Source organism: Abramis brama (assembly GCF_963993115.1).
Source record: "Abramis brama genome assembly, chromosome: 7".
In the NCBI taxonomy this organism is placed as follows: Eukaryota; Metazoa; Chordata; class Actinopteri; order Cypriniformes; family Leuciscidae; genus Abramis; species Abramis brama.
In genome coordinates this window covers 4,523,614-4,535,469 of record NC_139969.1, presented here as the reverse complement: position 1 = coordinate 4,535,469, position 11,856 = coordinate 4,523,614, and the positions used below count along the sequence as shown (strand labels likewise).

The 11,856-nt window shown below is 34.7% G+C and overlaps 1 long non-coding RNA gene across 1 annotated transcript; it reads left to right on the top strand.

The window, feature by feature from the left end:
• Window positions 1-2,992: 2,992 nt before the first annotated feature.
• LOC311086629 lies at window positions 2,993-7,317 on the top strand. The gene is made up of 4 exons (XR_014607098.1): window positions 2,993-3,181; window positions 3,588-3,663; window positions 5,754-5,819; window positions 6,874-7,317. It is a non-coding gene; the product is annotated as an uncharacterized lncRNA (long non-coding RNA).
• Window positions 7,318-11,856: the final 4,539 nt, after the last annotated feature.

Genomic DNA, 11,856 nt, shown 5'->3' with positions numbered 1-11,856 from the left:
TGTTGATAACAGAAAAAGGAATATATAGGCTAATATAACTTTTATCATTGATTTGAAAAGGATAATCTTGTACCATATTGATATAAAAAATCAATATAAAAAAAGAAAAAAATATTTAATTCCCTGTTATCAACAACACACACACACACACACACACACACACACACACACACACACACATATATATATATATAGCGTTGTGTTGCTGTTACTTTGTAGGCTGTTAATAATTTAACGGTGCCGTAATTAAACATCACAATTGTGGAACTCTGCCTACATCTAGTGGACATATCTGGTAGTACATGTTGAATAATTGACGTCAGAACGTCTTAATAAAGTCCTGATGGGTGGGTATGTTAAACATTTGCTTTAAGATTTATAGCGAAGTGTAAAACAGCATAAAATAAATGTAAATCAATCAACAAATCTATACAAAAGCCGGTGCCTCTGAAGAAGTATTTTTATAGATCACTGCAAAATTCCCATACCTCCATTTGTGTTATTTTATTGTTTTAATGACTTTACTATTATTTTAAAATGTAGAAAATAGTAATATGATTTAGGATATCTGACTGGAAATATTGTTATGTTAATGTTAATTGTTGGTCAATGCTCATGTTATATGAGTGAGTATGAGAAACATGTGGGAAACGTCACATGATTTTCTCTCTTTAAAGGTTCACCCAGAAGAGAAAATTGTAAATGCATTATTCATTATTAAGTAATTAAAAGATTAAAATGTATTGTAAACGATAAAAACGAACTCTCGTTGAGTTGTGACAGTGACAGAAAGAAAGTAAGTCCCGCCTTCTTTGATTTGATTGGTCATCTCGATCATTTGGACATTGACGAGCACTTTTCAGAGCAGCCTAAAAATGTAATTAATAATCATCCTAAAAATGTAACTTTTAAAACTTTTTGTCATCCTAACAACAAACAGCTTTACTCATTCTACGCTAAAAGCATAAGATAATGCAAATAAAATAAGAAAATATGAATTCTATTATTATTATTATTATTATTATTATTATTAAATTCATAGCTCAGACAAAATCATTGGCTCTGGTCTGGGAGGGGTAGTGCCCCCCTGGTCCCCCCCTTAACCCTCTGGGCTTCTTCATAAATGGGTCACACTTAGCTTCCTCCCGGTCAAAAACGGACGAAGCCTTAAAATTTAACTTTATTTTTTCCCAGGATAACCAATCAAATATATTTTTGTTCTATAATATTTTCTGATTATTATTTAGAATTTTTAGAGTTTTTTATGATACTTTGCATTATATAATTTTTATGAGCTATTTTTTCCATTAGAATTAATATATATATTTTTTTTTTTCCAATAAATGCAACATTTCACATCAAAATAGAGTGCATGCCTAAAAAAAAAAAATGTCAAGTGAGAAGAGCGCCATCTAGTGGCTTCAAAATATATTAATATGTGTCATGTCCTATAACCGCCTATAGGCGGCCTATAGCTTTTTTATTATTTATTTATTTTTATTCCCATTCGGAAAGAAAAAAATTAATTACTAAGCAACCACTGAATGGAACAACACAATTTTAAAGCTTAGGATATCAGCTTTTTAATGCATCTTACATTTATTAACTCCTAACGAGTGCTGAGTAATCCCTCTGAAACCGAGTGTACCGCCAGCAGGCGCCGCCTAGCTGCGAAAATATTCATTACCATATTTTTCAAAAATCTTGCCTTAACACAAAGTTGATGTCATTTGAAAGCTTAGAGTCTGAACTTTACAGTGAATGTATCCACTTTGAAAAACTCTTAAGTATTGCTGAGTTATTTGCTGATAAATAGAATTTCTTTTTTTTCATAATTTATAAAATAATGTACTGCAATGTGTCAAAAACATCATACAGCTCATGAAACATTCACAGATCATTGAAAATGGCACTTCATTTTTTACAGCATATTATTACAATTAAAATGAGCCCAAAATTAACATAATCTATTGCTTTTATGACAAGATATTCTTCATGGAGAAAAAAATGCCCATGAGGAGGTGTCAAAGACTGTACAAAAAGGCTATCTCTTTTCCAAATGCTGTAACTTTTGATTCCTTTATCCAAAAATAATTTTTTTTTTATCCAGATGCAGCTAACATGTAGGGGGACTTCACTAAAAAAGAATTTTCCTCCTACCTTATTTCCTTCCTGAGTTATTCCATGACAAATAAGAAAGATATGCAAAATCATAATAAAAATTATATATATATTTTGTCTTTTATCCGCAGTTTCTTTGCAGGACAATGTCCAAATGTAATGTCATTTATATTTTCAAAAAAATTAAAAAGAGTTCTTTCAAACGATACCTACCTTTTGACTCTCCTTGCTATAGTTTTGGAGTTATTACACTCTCAGAAAAAAAGGTACACGGTGGTACAAATAATGTTCCTCAAAGAACAGTTTTGTACCTTTTCAATAATAGTACCTTTAATGGTACAGGAAAGACCACTGATGATACTGTTTGGTACCTGTTAAGGTACAATTGAAATGAAGGTACATAATTGTTCTCACATCAAGGGTACAGTTATGGACCAAATTACTATTTCATTCATGATTGGTTGCTGTGTTGAGTATTGTGCATAGCAACAAGACACTGATTGGTCGAAATCGCTTCAGCCACGGAAATTTCCGAACTGACAGCGGGAAGCAGCTACACGGCTGCAGTGCGGTCGAGATTATTTTATCAAACTTGAAGAAGACGAAATTTAAAGGTGAGTTCTTATAATTTATGTATATATTTAGTTCACAAGTCTAAAATATAAATGTTTCAGCCACTTAACGTTATTTTAGCGAGTTGCTTTGCTCCAAATGCTTTTTAGCCATTTGACTTGTAAGTTATAACGTTACACTTTTTAATTTTTTTAATGCAATTATTGACTATTATTAAGTCATCACGTGTACAATATATGGCGTTTGTTCTCCATTATCCACCATAACGTTAACTGTTAAATGTTAACTTTGCTATTAGGCGACATGAAACTGATTGCCCAAGGTTGCTGCAGCCGTTACTGCATTTTCAAATAGACCGGAGAGCGGGAACTTCGGGAAACAGATTACGAGCACGGAGCACCACCACAAGCCATGGCCTCCGCCCTCGTCAGAAGTACTTTGGTGGCTGGACTCGAATTATAAGACGAAGAGAAGAGGAAATTCAAAGGTGGGTTTTATGTTTATGTTTAACCAAATAAAATGTATAAAACGTTACAGCTACTCAACATGATAATAGCGAGTGTAACGTTAAATAGCTTATTTGTACGAATCCAGTCAGTGATAGCCGTCTGCATAATTTTTAAAGCAATTGAGTTTCTGTGTCGTAAGTTCACATTTAAAACATTATTGTTGTAAATGAATGCTCAACCAGAGGTGCCATGCTGGTGTAGCCTACTTTACATTAGTCCACAATGCGGTTTTGGAACAGCGTGATTGAGCGCCAACGAACAGTGCGCAGATAAAATAGTTGATCACTCGTTCTGTTTTTGAATGCGATTAACGTTACCGGATTCTGTCCTAAGTAATATAAAGTTACATGTAATATACTCAGCTAATGTGTCTTTGATTTTTAGATCATGATGGGGTAAACTGCATGGTAAACTGTCAGTGCTGGTCATCTGAAAGTCTTCCTGCGTCCTCAGCTGTGAGGTATCAGTACAATGTGTTATTTGAGTTTCTTAATCTTATGATATTCTTTTTTCTGATGAGGTTGAATATTTCTAAGACAAAATGTTTGCCATAATGTCAGAGTGATGTCAATCTTGATAAAGCACAGTAACTGCACTTCAAATGAACTCTTCACTTAACTGAAAGTATATTCACCTAAAACTCTGACACTCACAAAGTATGGTAACGTTAGCATACCGGTACCAAATGTCAATATGAAATGTAATGTGTAAAATGGCAATGTATTTCTGTATTTATATTTACATTTTCTATATGATATGTGCAACATCTGGAGCAAAAAAATATTCAAAATCAATAATATAATAATTTGCATTACTACACTAGCTTTAACATAAAATTAAAACATACATTGAATTTTTTTTTAAGTTCAAAAATAGAAAATGAAATGTATTACAGAAATTAGATGTTTAAAATGTTCAAGCAAATATTATAGCAAAACTATAATTTAGGTTATTTTTCCTAGTTGCTTTTACACTCAAAGTTAAGGCACTTGATGCAAAGATCATCTTGGAATCCTTTTTTTAAATCCAGATTGAATTTTGCCACGTTCATCGTGGGTATTTAATAAAAATGCAATCATAAGTGTCTTAACTGTGAGTGTAAATGCAATTAAGGAAAATAGCATTTAAATTATCATTTTGCTACAATTTTACGTTGAACATGTTAAAGGGTTAATTAGTTCACCCAAAAATGAAAATTCTTTCATCAATTACGAGCTTTCTGACCCCCCATAGACAGCTAAGCAACTACCACTTTGATGCTTTAAAAAGTTCCTAAAGTGATTGTAAAACTAATCCATATGAATTGAGTGTTTTAGTCTAAAATTTGTGCTGTATGATGAACAGGTTGAATTTAGGCTTTTATTCATCAATTCACATCAGATAATACGGTAAAAGGAAGCTCTAGCATGTTCCCTTGACATGCGAAAACAAATGAGGTTCATTCTCGTGTGTTGCGCAGCACGTTTGAGAAAGAGGTTTGTTCTCACGTGTCAAGCATGTTCGGTTGAGCTTCTGAAATCTGTTCATCATATAAAGCGATCATGTCTTATGAAAATTTGAACTACGGTAAACTGCTCGATTCAAAAGGATTGGTCTTACGATCTCTTTATGAACTTTTTGAAGCATCAAAGTTTTAGTTGCATGGACTGTCAATGGGGGGACAGAAAGCTCTCAGATTTCATTGAAAAGATCTTCATTTGTGTTCCAAAGATGAACGAAAGTCTTACAGGTTTGGAACAACATGAGAGTGAATAATTAATGACAGAGTTTTTTTAATTTTTGGTGAATTGTGCCTTTAAACATCTCTAATCATTTTGTAATATGTTTAAATTACCGGTATATGTTAAAACAAGTGTAGGAGATGGCTAATTTAATTATATTATTGAATTTGAATTGTCACTTTGCCCCAAACATTGCACATATGGTATGGAAAATGTAAATTTAAATAAGAACATTGCCATTTTATATATTACATTGCCATTTTGCATATTAAATTTCAAAATGTCTTTTGATACCTGAATGCTACCATAATAAAGAGATCGTAAAATAATTTGAATTGAGCAGTTTAGTCCAAGTTTTTCTGTAGAGATACAATCATTTTATATGATGAACAGATTTAATTTAGGCTTTTATTCACATAAAAATATACATCAATTCACACATCAGTTGCGGTAAACGGAAGCTCAATCATGTTTGCTAAACGTGCGAAAACCGATGATGTTCATTCTCATGTGTTTTGCAGCACGCTTGAGCTTCCGCAAGAACCACTGAGGTTTGTTCTCGCTTGTCAAAGCAAGTGCGGTTGAGCTTCTGTTTGTTCAATGTTTAAATGTGAATAAAATCCTAAATTTAATCTGTTTATTATACTAAGCGGTAATCTCTTCAGACATTTTTTACCAAACTTCTCAATTCAAATGGATTAGTTTAACATTTTACTTTTCTGGGTATTTTATATGAAGCTTTAAGTGAATCATTTAAAACTTTGTGGGAAATGTAAAAATGCAGAAAGTTTTTTTGTGTGTGAAAATTGTTTTCTTATCTGCATTTCAGTTATTCCAGAAAATGGACCGAATGCATGCTGTGGTTGATTTAAGGTGTTTCCAGGATTCCTTAAAGGTATAGTTCAGCAATTTTTTTTAATTCTGTCATTAATTATACACCCTCATGTCATTCCGAACCTGTAAGACCATCGTTTATCTTCGGAACACAAATGAAGATATTTTTGATGAAATCCAAGAGCTTTCTGTTCCTCCATTGGTAGCCTACGCAACTAAAACATTCAAGCCCCAGAAAGGTAGTAAAGACACCATTAAACTAATCCAAGTGACTCCAGTGGTTTAACCTCAATTTTATGAAGCGATGTAAGCTTTGTTTTGCCAAAAAAAAAAAAAAGAAGCATAATTTACCTCTATATTTACAAAATAATATAATCTAAAGCACATTCATGGAACAACACCCGGTCTTGAGTCAACACAATTCGCATGCGTCGTAGTGCTCCCCCTAATAAATAAAGTGTTAAATTGTGTTTTTTTGCTAAAACAAAGCACCTGCATCGCTTCATAAAATTGGTTAAACCACTGGAGTCACATGGATTACTTCAATGATGTCTTTCCTATCGTTCTGGGCCTTGAATGTGTTAGTTGCATTGCTCCCAATGGAAGGACAGAAAGCTCTCAGAATTTCATTAAAAATATCTTCATTTGTGTTCCGAAGATGAACAAAGGTCTTACAGGTGTGAAATGACATGAGGGTGAGTAATTAACAAAATAATTTTCAGGTTGAGGTTTTTGAGGTTGTTAATTTGAGGTTGGCTAAGCTGAAATCCGTTATAGAAGCACATTACATGGATGCCAAACGAGATGTTGAAGGATGTGTAGTTCACCCAAAAAATGAAACAGTCAATGGGGCCCCATTGACTTCCATAGTATGAAAAATATTCTATGGAAGTTAATGGGGCCCCATCAACTGTTTAATTTTCGATTCTCAAAATATCTTTTTTGTTCAAGTTAACAGATTTGGAAAAACTTGAGGGCGAGTAAATGACAGAATTTTCAGTTCTAGGTGAACTATCCCTTTAAGTCTAGAAGTGAAATTTGAGCTTGTCATTGGAAGTATAAATTTAATAAATTTACATCTGTCTTTACTAATATTGATTCTTCATTATGTTCAGGAAGAACCGGCTATCTCAACTCACTGTGCAGATCTTGGGAACGTCTTGACTGGACGTGTCTTCAGTGAGAGGAGAATCTTCAGCAGTGTAAAAATGGAGGGATCTGAAATTGCCAAGCAGTTCGGTTGGATGATGGTGTTTTAAAAAGTTAAATAAATGCAAGGGTATTGTGTGAAAAGTGGGGGGAAAAAAACAAGTCTAGCTTTGTTGTAGATAAGAAAATATATTTTATGTACTGTAACATTTTTGCATTTTAAATTCTTTCAAATCTTTTTAAAGAAGTGATATTCTGTTAATTTTGCTAAGTCTTTATTGTATTGTGAAATCTTTGATGTATTTACACAAAGATATACTTTACTGTAAGTTGGAATGAAAGTATTCAAATGTTCATATGAATTTGATATGTATTTACAGAAATTATTAAATTGATGCCTTTTTGATTCAGTTGTTGAATGTGCTTGTTATTCAGTAGAAAAATAGCCTTTCTCGTAGGAACAAATTTGACACAGTTAAGGTACAAAGGGGCTTGTCACTGGGGCGGTACCTTAAAGAGATCAAATTTGTACCTTTGATAAAAGGTACAATATTGTACCAACAAGTTTTTAAAAACAAAAGGTACATTTTGGTTTGCCCATGGTACAAATCATGTCCTTTAAGGTACAAACTGGAATGGAACAAATTTGTTCCTCTATATTAAGGTACAATTTTGTACCAGTAAAAGGTACCGCCCCAGTGACAAGGGTTTGTACCTTCTTTGGTACAAAATTGTACCTTTTTTTCTGAGAGTGTATGATTATATAATTTTTATATAGTTTGGAGCAAAATTTGCTGTTTCAGTCTTACCAGTTCATTTCTCTGTGTGTGTGTGTGTGTGTGTGTGTGTGTGTGTGTGTGTGTGTGTGTGTGTGTTTGTGTGTGTGTGTGTGGGTGTGGGTGTGTGGGGGGGAGGGTGTCTTATTTGCACTCTTGATGTTTTAGAGTGTCACCCCTTTATTGCTGTGCACTTTTTTTCTGCACAGTGGCTGATTTGTAGTTTGTACCACCAAAAGTTTCTCTGAGTTTTCGTATTTTTTCGTATTTCCCATTCATTTCCTATGTCGGTCATTTTTGACCGGGAGGAAGCTAAGTGTGACTATTTTTTTACGACCCTTTAACATATCCGAATCATGTCCATGATTTTTTTGTGTGTTCACATAGCTAATACAACAAAAGTTACCAAGTGTCATCCCATTCCGATGAAGCAAAAAAAATAAAAAATTCAAAATGTATAAGTTTTCGGTTTTTGACCGAAGAAGCCCAGAGGGTTAAACTCCACCTATGCATGTTTGCTTGACGTGTGATAACCAGTGAGGTTCATTCTCGCACGATTGAGCTTCAGCAAGAACCAATGAGGTTCATATGGATTAATTTTAGAATCTCTCAGAATTATCTCAGATTTTATTAACTCAGATTCTATTAACAAGATCTTCATTTGTTTTCCAAAGATGAACGAAAGTCTTATAGGTTTGGAACGACATGATGGCGATAAGGCTAAATTAATGACACAATTTTTAATTTTGGGTGAACTAGCCCTTTAAATCCCTAACTCTATGAGCATAGTGATGCTTGACTTGGCAGTAATGCTGACAATGTCCTCACTGTGATTTAGTTTGATGTGGTAGCAATGTCTGCTATTTCACCAATTCACAAAAACAATACATTTGCATGCTAATCTGTTCTTGTTTGCGCAACTGCAGTCGCTTGCAGAATAAAGTAGCTACATTAGATCCTGACAGCAGAGGGCAGCAGATATTCGTGATCAACAATCCTGATCCTATTGTTTCATCAGACAAAAGAGGGCACTGTTCGACTACAAATGCTCTCAGCCGTGCATTTATTCATTTCAACCGTGCACAGATCCAGTACAAGGGGGAAAGTTATCACAATTAGCCTAATAAACCTCGAGAACAATCTCTTGCACACACGCCACATAACTAGGCCTTGCCTAATCTGCCATCCTTCTTCATAGTGCATGTTTATTTTCATGAAGAACTAAAAAACACTCATGACACGTCATGATCTGCAGTTTTCTTAGATCACATTGCTAATTTCGAAGCCAATGTTTCTTCACTTTATATTGTCTCGTTTCGATCAAGTTGCAAAATGGACATATAGCTGCCAACACGCAAAGACAAGCTGTCAGTAACATGACAGCACGAGACACCTATGGTAGGCTAATATATATTTAAAAAAAAAAAAGTTCTCTATGGCTTCGAACTTCTTTTAATTTCACAATTTACAATAAGCCCAAACCCTCTGCAACGTATAAACACTGAAAAATGGCCTTTCATATAGTAGCCTAGTTTAGAATAAATGCAGTATTGATTTTTGTTTTGATGTTTGATAGTGAAGGTCTCGCCCTGGATTTACGTGCTTTAAACTGGACCTGATCTGGGAGCGGTCGAGATCACTTTATTCCCGCCAGAGCTCCAAGCCTGTTTCCAATGGCAACCATATATGTGCAGCTCAGCGCAGCGACTCACTAGAGAGAGTTCCATGTGGAACGCAGAACGTTCTCTCGTCATCTGATTGCACCGCGGGATGTTTGCGATCTCTCCACCCGGCCAGTCATGGAACGTTCCGATGCCAGAACTCTCTGCACGCCTCCAGGGTTGCCAAATCTGTGATCGTGTAAAAGGTTTGGCACATTGCATTAGTAGTTTTTGTCTGAAATACTTACAGTTTTTCTCCATTGCTTAAACACATTTCTTGAAACTATGCCTCGTATTCTCAAAACAGTAAACACAAATCCATAATAACGTCTCACCCAATTCCCAAACATCCTATTTTCAGGTCAAAATGAAACTCTACACTCAAAACCTTTCACTCTTGCTGAAAAACCAAACTTTGCCCTCAGACAGGACACACAAGCCCTCACAAACACACACACTACAACATAGTCTTACACACTGGTGCAATAAATTTAAAACATTTCCAAATGTTGCTCGTTCTTATAATTGAGGCGGTAGTCATACCATGGACAAAGATATGGGCAACTAGAGTGTCTTGTCTCCTTGCCCTTGCCCTTCACCTTCCTCCTCCTCCTCCTCCTCCTCCACTCCAGTGTCCTCAATATCTTCCTTCATGTCTTTCTGGATCCATTGTTCCAAAACCCAATGAACTGACTCTGACCCTTTCATCTATCAATAATAATACAGTTTTTTTCCAAACTTTTGCACGAAATGGCACAAACTTCATTCATATTACCACGATTTTTGTCTAACCAACTACACACTGTTGGGCGTAATGAAAAGCACTCTCATCTTTAGTATGCTTTGCCATAATACTAAAATAGTTAAAATTGTAGAAAATTCTTCAGATTGTTCACATGCACAGAATATTTGCAGATACACACACATGCTGTTGAAACATTTAGAGGTTCTGCTCTCTGTGTGTCAGTTTAAATATTGTGCTGTGCATGTCATTTTAGTGTGTTAGCAATTGGAAAAAACTGTAATATCAATAGAAGGTTCTGATTGGTTTGCTTTTAGTGTTTCCACTTGGGTAATTGTATGCTAATTTAGCTGTTTTAGTGCTGTAGAGTTTTGCAGTGACAGTTCAACAAATCTGACTCATGTGTCAAAACAGGGGAATATAGTTTAGGAAAATGGGTGTGCTTTTTGATAAATGGCGTTATGGTTTTGAAATTTTAGTTACTGTAATAGCATTATACCAATGATAAAGCTGTGCTAGATGAGTTTTGTGAGGGAGGGCCTTTGAGCTCCTTGATGAAAAGTGACTATGACTAACTATAGGCTATAGTGCGTATAATGCCAGACTGTAAAATATGTATTTTAGGTATGGCATATGTTGAGTTTTGATATTTGGAAAGGGCCACTGGGTTAATTCGGGCTATTTATGATTGGCCTTTGGCAGGGGTGTCCAAACACTGTCCAGCACAGTTTAGCTCCAGTTTGCCTCAACACACCTGCCTGGAAGTAGTAATGAATGGGAGAAACAGCGCTTTTCAAAGCTTTGAATCAATTGAACCAATTGCTTCGCAGAATGATTGCAATGATTAAACAAAAGTGATGAAACTAAGCGTTCGAAAGTTGGGAGCTGGGAGTTCTGCTAGTCAGAACAGTGTAAATGCAACAAAACACCTTTTACAAACCCATTACAAATGTTTAATGCAATGAACTAATATCTGATAAGATTAAATATCAAGTGTCTGTATAATAGGCTGTGTGTTCTTTTATCAATTTTCAGGGCTTGTTTTGTTTGTTTGATGGATTGCCTCAACTAAACAGGCCAATAAGAGATAACTACTATTATTCCTTTTAATTATACTAATGTCTAATTAAAACATCTACAAATGTATAAAACTGATCAAAGATAACCTATACTTGTTCAATGGTTCACAGAGATCTTCCCCTCAATTTTGACCGATGGAGCGAGTCTCTGATGTACATCCCAAGCAGCAATATCCCACAATTCAACTTGATTGTGACGTCACAGCAGATCTCGCTTAACTACATATGATATATTAATTATTTTGAGAATTAATCGCATAATTGTATAATGTATTAATTATGTTGAGATTTAATTGCATAATACTTGTAGCTACCTTATGTTCACAGTCAAAGTTTATACTATTGAATTTTTTTTTTTTCGTTTGTATAATTTTAATTTTCTCCAACAGCTCATAGGATTTTATATATTTTCTCCAACAACTTATATGCATATATAATGGTGTAAAAAAGGGGGTTTAAATAATAAATCAGCATATTGAAGAAAGCGTAATGGTTAACTTGGATCTCGTTTACCTTGCCTTGCCTCTGGTCTCCTCAATGCGTACCACAGCGTTAGCAGGCGTTACACTTTTTATTTGCAGGCTTGCTTTCAAGTGGCTTTGTTTCTAGTATGCCTTGTATGGGATCCAGTATTTGGAAGTACTGGATTCTAAACAACAAAGAAATGCCACAATTTATCAAGACTTTGAAG